The following is a 12598-nucleotide window of genomic DNA, read 5'->3' on the forward strand; positions in this document are numbered from 1 at the left end:
CAATACCCCGTGGTACCCCCCACCACCACCCACTGTTCCTGCAGGCCTGTGCTTTCTGACTGAAGGCCTGATTCTGGGGCTTCACTCTGCCTTTGCCTCATTGCCCTACCATCTCATGTCTAAATGCTTCTTTGAAAGAGAACAGCTTCCTATAAGAGAAGCATGTCAGCAAAGAAGGGGGTAGGATACATTGGGCTCACTCAGCACTGCGGTGTGAAAGAGATGGCTTTGCCCTGCACTCTGTCTGCCATTTGTATACTAAAGCCCCAAACCCCAGTATCTCAGAATGTATCCATATTTGGAGATAGGATTATTAAAAAGGTAAGTAAGCTAAAATGAGATCCTCGAGGTGGACCCCAACCCACCTTGTTTCTTATGACTGGTGTCCTTGAAATGAGAGGAAACCTGGACATGGACAAGCAAGGAAGGAGGTTGATGTGAGGCCCCAGGGAGAAGATGGTCATCTGCAAACCAAGGAGAGAAGCCGCAGGAGAAACCTACCCTGCTGACATCTCCAAATGCCAGCCTCCAGAACTCGAGAAAATACACTTCTGCTGTTTAAGCCTCTGGTCTGTGCTATTTGGCTATGGCAGCCCGAGCTAATACGCGAATCAAAGGTGACAACAATGAAGCCCATCAGCCTCTGGAAAATTCTAAAATGAAACATGCCCTCAAGCAACATGTCTTAGTGTTGATGGGGTACTCACCATGAGAACTGTATTTGAAGGCAGGGCTGACAGTTCGTCCTGAGGCCACTCAGCAGGTGACAGAGGATCCTGCCAGCTTCCCAAACTGGGCTTCGTGACGCTTCCGCAAACATCACAGCATTGCCTGACCCAGTCCATGTCCTTGCTGGGAAGCCAGGCCAGAAGGCTCCCTGACGCTCTCCATCCCCAGCCCTAGGTGAGCGCTGAGCCAATGGCATCCCCATCTCTCCCTTGCTCCTTCCACTCTGCCTCTGTGCAAACCCTTCCATTAGCCCCCAGCCCTCTTCAAGGATCATGCCTTTTCTGGGAACCCCAGGAGCCTGGGAAGCTTCTCTCTGGTCCCATTTGGGGATGCAGAAGTTTTGCCGTGTGATAAATGTGATCAAGAATGTGATTTTTTTCCACTGGTCTATGTGTCTGTTTTTATGCCAGTACCATGCTGTCTTGGTGATCACAGCTTTGTAATAAAGCTTGAAATCAGGTAAGGTGATGCCGCCAGCTTTATTTTTGTTTTTCAACATTTCCTTAGCGATTCGGGGTCTCTTCTGATTCCATAAAAATTTTAGGATTATTTGCTCCAGCTCTTTGAAGAATGCCGGTGGAATTTTGATCGGAATGGCATTAAAAGTATAGATTGCTCTAGGCAGTATAGACATTTTAACAATGTTTATTCTTCCGATCCAAGAGCATGGAATGGTCTTCCATCTTTTTGTGTCTTCTTCAATTTCTTTCATGAGTGTTCTATAGTTCCTCAAGTACAGATCCTTTACCTCTTTAGTTAGGTTTATTCCAAGGTATCTTATGGTTCTTGGTGCTATAGTAAATGGAATCGATTCTCTAATTTCCCTTTCTGTATTTTCATTGTTAGTGTATAAGAAAGACACTGATTTCTGCACATTGACTTTGTATCCTGCCACGTTGCTGAATTGCTGTATGAGTTCTAGTAGTTTGGGGGTGGAGTCTTTTGGGTTTTCCATATAAAGAATCATGTCATCTGCGAAGAGAGAGAGTTTGACTTCTTCATTACCAATTTGGATACCTTTTATTTCTCTCTGTTGTCTGATTGCTGTTGCTAGGACTTCTAATACTATGTTGAACAAGAGTGGTGAAAGTGGGCATCCTTGTCTTGTTCCTGATCTCAATGGGAAGGCTGCAAGCTTTTTCCCATTGAGGATGATATTTGCTGTGGGTCTTTCATAGAACAGAGTAGAGAGCCCTGATATGGACCCTCAACTCTATGGTCAATTAATCTTTGACAAAACAGGAAAAAATATACAGTGGAAAAAAGACAGTCTCTTCAATAAATGGTGCTGGGAAAACTGGACAGCTATATGTAGAAGAATGAAACTCGACCATTCTCTTACACTGTACACAAAGATCAACTCAAAATGGATAAAAGACCTCAAAGTGAGACAGGAATCCATCAGAATCTTAGAGGAGAACATAGGCAGTAATCTCTTTGATATCAGCCACAGCAACTTCTTTCAAGATACGTCTCCAAAGGCAAAGGAAACAAAAGCGAAAATAAACTTCTGGGACTTCATCAAAATCAAAAGCTTCTGCACAGAAAAGGAAACAGTAAAAAAAAAACAAAGAGGCAACCCACGGAATGGGAGAAGATATTTGCAAATGACAGTACAGACAAAAGGTTGATATCCAGGATCTATAATGAACTCCTCAAACTCAACCCACACGAAACAGACAAACACATCAAAAAATGGGCAGAAGATATGAACAGACACTTCTCCAATCAAGACATACAAATGGCTATCAGACACAGGAAAAAATGCTCATCATCATTAGCCCTCAGGGAGATTCAAGTTAAAACCACATTGAGATATCACCTTACTCCAGTTAGAATGGCCAAAATTAACAAAACAGGAAACAACATGTGTTGGAGAGGATGTGGAGAAAGGGGAACCCTCTTACACTGTTGGTGGGAATGCAAGTTGGTGCAGCCTCTTTGGAGAACAGTGTGGAGATTCCTCAAGAAATTAAAAATAGAGCTTCCCTACGACCCTGCAATTGCACTCCTGGGTATTTAACCCAAAGATACAGATGTCGTGAAAAGAAGGGCCATCTGTACCCCAATGTTTATAGCAGCAATGGCCACAGTCGCCAAACTATGGAAAGAACCAAGATGCCCTTCAATGGATGAATGGATAAGGAAGATGTGGTCCATATACACTATGGAGTATTATGCCTCCATCAGAAAGGATGAATACCCAACTTTTGTAGCAACATGGACAGGACTGGAAGAGATTATGCTGAGTGAAGTAAGTCAAGCAGAGAGAGTCAATTATCATATGGTTTCACTTATTTGTGGAGCATAACAAATAGCATGGAGGACAAGGGGCGTTAGAGAGGAGTAGGGAATTTGGGTAAATTGGAAGGGGAGGTGAACCATGAGAGACTATGGACTCTGAAAAACAGTCTGAGGGGTTTGAAGTGGCCGGGGGGGTGGGAGGTTGGGGTACCAGGTGGTGGGTATCATAGAGGGCACGGCTTGCATGGAGCACTGGGTGTGGTGAAAAAATAATGAATACTGTTTTTCTGAAAATAAATAAATTGGAAAAAAAATAATGTGATTTTTTAAGATTTGCTAACAAAGTGCCTTAACTTTGTGTACTGAGTTGAATAGTGCCCCTGAAAGTTCAGAATGTGACCTTATTTGGAGATACAATCAAAGTCAGGGTGGAGATGAAGTCATACAGAATTAGGGTGAGCCCCAAATCCAAAGGGCATGTCTTTTTATTTTTTTAGGATTCCATTTATTTATTTGAAAGAGAGAAACACAGCCAGAGAAAGCACACAAGCAGGGGGAGTGGGAGAAAGAGAAGCAGACTTCCCACTGAGCAGGGAGCCCAATGTGGGGCTCTATCCCAGGACCCTAGGATCATGACCTGAGCTGAAGGCTGATGCTTAAAAAGACCAAGACACCCAGGTGCCCCAAGCATGTCCTTTTAGAAGATGAGCACAGAGAAGAATCCATGTGAGGGTTCCAGCAGAGACAGGAGGGACACAAGCCAAGGAATGCCACCCATCACCAGCAGCCACCAGAAGCTAAGAAGAGACCTGGAATAAATCCTCTCTCCCAACATCCAGGAGGAATCACACTGCCCACTCTTTGATTTCTGACTTCTAGCCCCCAGAACGCCAAGAGGATACAATTCTGTTGTTTGAAGGCACTCAGTTGTGATCAGTTGTAACAGCAGTCCCAGGAAACTAACATACTTTGTTTAGGAAAGATTACATCTAATAGTAAGGGAGAGTCTGACCTCATTCCTGACCTTTCACTGCTGACTCCCTTTTCAGTCATACCCTCTCTTCCAGATCAGTGGGAAGACCCTGAGCTCACACACTCCTTTGAAACAGTGGGAAATTCAAATCTCCTGTACTTGGAAGATTTTTTTGTAATCCCAGCCCTTAGCCACTTATTAAGAAAGCCTCAAACCCACTCCCTCTGCTCTGCCTCAGTCAACCTGGCCTGCTTGTGCCTACCCAGCTCTTCCTGGAAGACCTTTGGGTGAGTAATAGCCTCTCAAATTCTCTCGGTGCATGGGAGTCATCAACCTCAATATCCAAGCCAAATTTGGGATGGGAGGTCCTTGGTGCTTTTGCAGAGGACACTCAACACTAACAGAGGGAAGAGGCTTCTCTGGGGAAGATATGGCACTGATTGACTGTCATGTGCCAAAACCAGTAGGATCCCAAAGCTCTTTCTCCAGTGCCTGCACCATTAGCCTTCAAGTGCAAGTCAAACATAGACCTACCTGTCTCCTTGGAGTTCATGAGAAGAATTCCAGAGGTCATTAAATCAAGCTGACACTAGAAAGAGCTGAAAGAGGGGCTCTGACAACCTTGCCCAACGATGGCATCATAGACCTGGTATCATATCAAATTTGACAAGGTTAACTCAATTAGCAAGCAGATGATGGCAGCAATGTGACATGAAGAAAAAGAAGAAGAAGAAGAAGAAGAAGAAGAAGAAGCAAGTCCTGTAAATCTATTTTGTGTCTGAGCACATCTCAGCATTTCTGTTTTTGTTCCAAATTTGGCTTGCCACAAGACCCAGACTTGGCATTCTCCTCTTCGGGCCAGATGCTAAATTAAGTTTGAAGACATTTCAGGTCTTCATTATTGATCGGACTTTTAGGCACCTGGAGGACGAATTAAAGAAGCAGCAGCTATGATTTCAAAGGTACCATCTCTAAGCTAAGAGTCACCAAAAATAACAAGCAAACTTTTCAGGTCTATGCATCCTTGGTCCTTGCTATGTCAAAGGTGGCTGTCCTGAGCTCTAAGCATAGATGATTAAGGAAAATGGTGGTCTCCATGACTCCATAGCTCCTTGCATGGAAGAAAGGAGTGGCTTCCAGGTTGAGGCTTTACATTAAGCAATAATATTAAATCTCCAAATATGGGAGAGTGTCCCTCTCCTGAACGGCATCCACAGGACTGAAAACCTGACCCAGGCTTCAGTTAGCAAAATGGAATTAACTTACTCATGTAAACGAGAGGTCCAGAAGTCAGCAGACTCAGGCCTGGTTGAATTCACGGACCAGATAAAGTCATCATGGGCATGTTTGTCTGGATCTCTCCACTGTCTCCCCCTGTCCTGGCTGTCATATCCAGGTTCAGATGTAATAAACTCTAGGAAGTTTGTCTTCTCAGCTTTAAATCCATTAAGCAAGAATAACTCTAGGAAGCCACGGCAAAAGTCTTGGGGCATCTCCATAGTTGTTATGGAGTCACATGCTCATTCCTGAATGAGTTATTGTACATGGAAGAATGGAAAGTTCTGGAGACACAAAGTGTTTGAAAATTATCATGTCCTCCCCCCATTGACAAAATAAAACTACTGTACTAGACAAACATCTAGGATCCCTTCTCATGAATTTATTCTGATACCTACAGTTTTGTTTTTCACATAACCAAAACCTCAACAATGTGTTCAATTCTTGTTACAATGCCTTGGTTTTGAATTTAGACACAATTTTGAAAATACCATCAATTTCCTGCAAGCCTAAACAACCACTAGTTCAGCACCTCACTTCTCATATTCACAGCCCGTCCATTTATTTGCTTTTTGGTTTTTTTTTTTTTCATTCTCTCTCACCCACTTTCAAAGCTCTGCATAACAAACCTAGCTTCTGACCTGTCCATAAAAATCTCACCAAGTCATTCCTGAGGATGAGTGAAGTATACCTTTCAGATATTTGAATATATACCTCTGCCCAAGCACTTCACACCGGAAACTCCAAGTGTTTTGCTTTTGATTACAGGCCAGAAATAGGCGATTTTCTGTTAAAAAGAGGAAAAAGTCAATGGTACTCTATTAAAAAAGCATTTCCTATCTTCCATGACCAGATCTTGTCTACTTGACTCCTGGGAGCTGCTTGCCCCACTCGCATCCTGGCTCAGAGTTGACACACTTGAGAGTCTGTCAGGATTTCCATTATAAGCCACCACTAGCCAAGCTGCCTTCAAAGGATGAGCCTTTATCCATAAAAATGGCCCTCATCTCTGCACCATGCCAAGTGTGCTCATCTTTCAAAAGAATGAATTACAAGTGCAGTGGGCCCATGTTCTGAATGTCAAGGAATGAGAAGTTATAAAATTAATGAAACCAGATGCTGTTTCAAATCTCCTGTTAGAAAAAGCCATTTGTCAACCGAAGCAGTCCCATACCTTGATTACAAATGTCCAGCTATGGAAGTGTTGATGAAGCCTGGAAACTTGTTTAGAAAATACATGATTTGTATAGTGCTGACACAGTCATTAAAATAGCCAATAATAATCACTGACTAACAAGAGGTTTTATTTCAAACAGAAAAATTCATACAATTGACAAGAGCACGAGATAAGATGCAGAATAAGTAATGCCTTCTTTTTTTTCTGATCTGCAGCATTAGTCCATGACATACGCATATAGGTAAGGACTCTGATCTACTTGGAAGAAGCTGTTTAAACTTGACCTTCCTTTGTTTGATAAAGCAATATCCAATTTTTTGTGTACATCTTTGGTAATAATCTACTGCCAGTCAAATAATAATACAATCAAGACAATGAGTTTTGTAAATAAGTGTAGCCAACTCTGGCCGTTGGAGGAGAAATAGGAGGTGTTTGCAGGACTGTTGGGAGGACTAGTGAAATGGAATTGTGGGTAGGACTCGGGATGCAATGCTTAAAACCCACCCACCGAGCTGCCTGGCGAGGAACCCCTGCTTCTGCTGCTGACTCTGGGCACAGAGGACATGGCTATGATGGCACAGTCTACCCATGCAACTTATGCACCAAGGAGGGACCTTGTTAGACAGCTGTGTAACCCCCTCATCTGGGAGGACAGATTCTGCCCAGAGCCTCCTTCCTTGGGTTACACACTAAACTGAAACATCCCATGGCAGAGGCTGTTGGGTTGAATTCAAGCCCCATGTCTACACTGCTACCTCAAAGCCTGCTCAAGGTTCTAATGTTTGGGTTTCTGCCTTAAGAAGGCTTGGACCTGGATTGAGTCCAAGGAAATCTCTCTTAGTAGTGCTTTCCTCCAGAAAAAATGACAAAGGCCCGCATTTACCCACAGGCATTCATCAGCGAACCAGGAGAGCTCTGAGGAAGACATCCAGTGGTCAGAATTCTATAGGCAGATTTCTCTGTTGCTTCTGCCTATTCCATGTGTCTCCTAAGGCCCAACCTCCTTCCCAGCCAGATGCAGTGAGTCCACTGTAAATATCCAGGACCAAGAAGGAGTAACAGTGGCTGGAATTACCACCCCTGCTCCTAATCTTAAATACCTAGAAGACTGGACCGAATATATGCAAAGAGTTTGGACAAAGGTCTGCACAGGATTATGGTCCACAAGAAAAAGGAAACAAAGTGAGCCCAGTGATTACATCAGCACACTGCCAGGGGGCAGAGAGGAAACTGGAATTGAATAAGTAGAGGAAATCTCCAATCTATACCTGAATTTGTAGGACAAATACAGGAGAGAAGGCAGTTGTATGGAGTTAGGTTGGACAGTGCCTTTCTCCCATTGATCCTGAAAAGTTCTGGCCCTGTTTCTCCCTTCCTAGACTCCTCCTAGACTAATCCCCTTATTTTCAGAGTCTTTAGACATGTTAGGAAACAGCTTTTAGGCTAGAGATTCCCTCCATTAGCACAGTGTGGTCCAAAAACTGTACACCTTTTGGCTGGACATGGGTGTTTCCCGAGCATCTTAAGACATACTTCTAAAGAAAGATCATCCCTCAATCTACTTCTTCAAATGTATTCATTAATTCAGTCTAAAATGGTCTTCTTGTCAGCCCTTCTAAACCAAGCATTATGATAAGTGGAGAAAGTAAGATGACATCCTTAACCCTTAAGGAAAGCAGTCTAGTAAGGAGCATAGCTGTGACTCATAGTCTATAAGGGAAATTTTTGGTGGTCTTATTTTCAGAGGGTAACCTTCGCTCCATATCCTAGGAAAAACTTCTTTCTCTAGCATTTTCTGTTAACTGCAGGCATCTTGACTATCTGCTGCACCACCTGCTAATTCACTCTGGGAATTTTCCCTTTGTATTCATCTGTACAATTAAATTGCTTTAAATACGTACAAACACACATGCCGGCTAATGTTTTCCTTTCCGGTGCATTAGATACTTGTTGGGTTCTGGTCGCGAAGCAACCACTCACTCTGCTTCCAGTAATACCACTTTCTCTCCCACCCTCTGATGGTTTGCATTGGGTGCAGGGGGCCCAGGCCCAGGTCCCAGGACTCAGATTTGACCAACTAGAGTGTGATATCTCCCTGGTCACTGTGATTGGCTTAGAAATGATCACATCATCTAATCAGAGCCAATGAAATGCAAGAAGACTTTTCCTGAGTGCTCTTTAGAAAGATACTCAAGACAGTTGCTGGCACAGATCACCACACAGAGTCCTGAGGATGAAACCAAAGTGGCCAGAAGTCGGAGCCAGAGGTGAAGAGAAACCTTACTCTCCTGGCCATGTTAGAATGACTTGGCTGGGGCATGTGGGTGGCTCAGTTGGTTAAGCGTCTACCTTCAGCTCAGGCCATGATCTTGGGTTCTTGAAATAGAGCCTCACCCCCATCAGCCTCCCTGCTCAGTGAGGAGTCTGCTTCTCCCTCTGCCTGCCACTCCCCTTCTTATGCTCTCTTACTCTCTCTCTCTCTCTCTCTCTCAAATAAATAAATAAATAAAATCTTACCAAAATAAGAAAGAAAAGAAAAGAAGAGAAGTATGCCTTAGCCAAGCCTCACCTTGAGATTTTTAATAAATGACCTAATCTTGCCCCTTTTCTGGCTTAACTTTGAGTTGACTTTTTTAAATCACTTGTTATTGAAGAGCCAGGTCCCACGTGAAATGGGTCTAACTCTTAAGTTTTTCAGTACATGAATGTATAATATATAGTTTGGGTTGTATTTTCCAAAACTTGCTATTAAAATCCTCCTAACTGATACACCAAACAAGTAACTTTTCTGCCTCATTTTGCCCTGATTCTCCCCAAAATGCTTCAATGCCTGCTCATTACTGAGGAAGACAGTACATTTTTCTTAATTTTTTAAATTTTTTATTAACATTTAATGTATTATGAGTCCAAGGGGTACAGGTTTGTGAATCACCAGGTTTATACACTTCATAGCACTCACCATAGCATATACCCTCCCCAGTGTCCATAACCTAACCACCATCTTCCTATCTCCCTCCCCCCAGCAACCCTCAGTTTGTTTTGTGAGATTAAGAGTCTCTCATGGTTTGTCTCCTTCCTGATCCCATCTTGTTTCATTTTTTCCCTTCCCTACCCCTCAAACCCCCCACATTGTCTCTCTTTTTCTCATATCATGGAGATGATATAATTGTCTTTCTCTGATTAACTTACTTCGCTCAGCATAATACCCTCATGTTCCATCCGTGCCATCACAAATGGCAAGATTTCATTTCTTTTGATGGCTGCATAGTATTCCATTGTATATATACCACATCTTCTTTACCCATTCTTCTGTTGACGAACATCTAGATTCTTTCCATTGTTTGGCTGTTGTGGACATTGCTGCCATAAATATTATGGTGCATGTGACCCTTCGGATCACTACATTTATAGCTCTAGGGTAAATACCTAGTAGTGCAATTGCTGGGTCATAGGGTAGCTCTATTTTTAACATTTTGAGGAACCTCCATGCTGTTTTCCAGAGTGGCTTCCCAGCTTTCATTCCCACCAACAGTGTAGGAAGTTTCCCCTTTCTCCACATCCTCGCCAGCATCTATCATTTCCTGACTTGCTAATTTTAGCCATTCTGACTGGCATGAGGTAGTATCTTATTGTGGTTTTGATTTGAAGACAGTTCATTTTTTTCCCAATTTATTTATTTTCAGAAAAACAGTATTCATTATTTTTTCACCACACCCAGTGCTCCATGCAAGCCGTGCCCTCTATAATACCCACCACCTGGTACCCCAACCTCCCACCCCCCTGCCACTTCAAACCCCTCAGATTGTTTTTCAGAGTCCATAGTCTCTCATGGTTCACCTCCCCTTCCAATTTACCCAAAAGCACATACCCTCCCCAATGTCCATAACCCTACCTCCCTTCTCCTAACCTGAAGACAGTTCATTTTTAAAGATCTTTTCTTTTAAGTGTGGTCTCAAAGTGTCCCAGGTTCTTTAAACAATATGATGGAAAGTAATGAATAATATTAGGCAAGTTATTTGGGATATTCTGTTTTTACACGTGCCAGTGTACATCACGAATTTCCAAGGTTTGGCAACTCAAGATATCTTTCATATGACAGTTATCACATGCTAGGAAACTGTGTTCGAAAGAATCCTAGTTAGGGGTGCCTTGGGTAGCTCAGGCAGTTAGGCATCTGACTTGATTTTGGCTCATGGCAAGATCTCACCATTGTGAGATGGAGCCTCATGTTGGGCTCCAGACTCAGCATGGAGTCTGCTTGGAATTCTCTCTCTCCCTCTGCACCTCCCCCTGTTCATACTTGCTCTCTCTTCCTCTCTCTCTCTCAAAAATCTTTTAAAAAAAAAAAAGAATCCTCGATAAGATATTATATTTCCAGTCATCCCAGGAAGAATAACAGAATAAGATACACTGACTAGAACTGGGTTACAAAACGTGTGATAATGGGAAAGAATGTGACAACTTTGCTCTCCAGCAAAGATCTTCAAAGCTTCATGGAAGGTGCTGGAGGAGAATTGAGGGGAAGAGAAAGCCCAGGGGAGGTTCTACATAATAACATCTGGACATCTGAGAGAGTGAGAATTAAAGAACAGGAAAGGGAAGGTGGGGAAACACTTTACCTTGTGTTGTTCTGTGGGAATAACAGACAAATAGAGATTTCCTTGTTCTAGAAATATTTATTGGTAAGAGGACCAGCAACTCTCTTTTTGGACTTCAATCTCATTAACTCCAAGTCCTTGGGCTTAAATGACTTTAAAAAAACAGATATTTATTGACAAAGGTCTTTCTCATCCCACTAGAAACTCTGATAAATAATCATCAGCGCAGGAAGAAATTTCTCCAGCAACAAGATTTTGTGTGATTTTAAGAGCGATCGCTCGTAAACTGAACCAGAGCTTTTATGCTGTTTACTAAGAAATGAGAGAAACAGGATGGATAGCTGAGAAGTCAACTTGCAAATAGTGATACAACTTCCTACTTCTTTTTCAAGATATTTTAGGACTTGCTTTCTGTGTTGGAGTTTTAACTTATTTCAGTTGTACTTGTAGCATTAAATATGCTACTTGAACAGATGAGATTTTTAAACATAAAAATCAATAAATGCATTTGCTCTGGGACTGCAGTGGAGATGTGGCATTGTGCTCCTTGTCATGCCGGCTGCCAAGTGCACAATGGGGTATTCATCAGGCCTCTATGATCCCCTATCCTCGCCTATCTTGTCTCATTACTCATCCCGATTTGAGAGCTCATGCTATCATGTACAGGCTGTATATTCTCTTGAAATATTGAAGGTATAGCATCATTACTCCTGCTTAGGTCCTCTTAACATGACTGAATAAGAACAGAAGATGCGAGCAGAAGTGGAAGGCAGAAGCAGAGAGAGATGGAGAATACAGGTGGCCTCTAGAAGCTAGAAAAGGAAATGGATTCTTACCTAAAGCCTCCAGAAAGAATGCAGTGATAATGATGCATTCGGTCCCTATAAGGCTCACTACATGCTTCTGATCTCCAGAACTGTCAGATCAGGAATTTGTCGTGTTTTCAGCCACTGGGTTTGTAGTAATCTGTTATAACATCAGTAGGAAACTAATGCAGACTCTAACCCTCCGGGCCCACTAGACTTCCTCTTGTATGTGCCTATTTTATATATTTATTTATTTCCTTGAGAGAGAGAATTCAGAGAGAGAGAGCAAAGGAGGAGCAGAGGGAGAGGAGAGAGAGAATCCATATGCAGACTCCCAAAATGAGTGCAGAATGCTATGCAAGGCTCCATCCCAGGACCGGGAGATCATGTCCTGAGCCAAAATCAAGAGTTAGCCACTTAATCAACTGAACCACACAGGCACCCCTTGTGCATGTCTATATGTCTATTTAACTAATAATTTACCTAGAGTACATTAAAGCACACTGCGTAACAGTGGGAAATATTTTTTCACCTCTATTTTGAATTTTACTTAACTCACTCCATTCAGGTTAAATACATTGGAATGGGTAAGTTTTCTGAAAGGGACAGAACTATCTTCAAAATAAGACTGTGATTCACAATAGTTATACAATAAGGTGAGATGTATTAAGGTACATTCTGGTAAGTTGTACCTGAGTGTCTTTATTTATTTAAATTTTCCCTAGGAGGACCTGGGTAGCTCAGTCAGTTGAGCGTCTGGCCTTCTGCTCAGGTCATGATCTCACTTTCCTGG

This window comes from Neovison vison, chromosome 1 (assembly GCF_020171115.1).
Source record: "Neovison vison isolate M4711 chromosome 1, ASM_NN_V1, whole genome shotgun sequence".
Taxonomy (NCBI): domain Eukaryota; kingdom Metazoa; phylum Chordata; class Mammalia; order Carnivora; family Mustelidae; genus Neogale; species Neogale vison.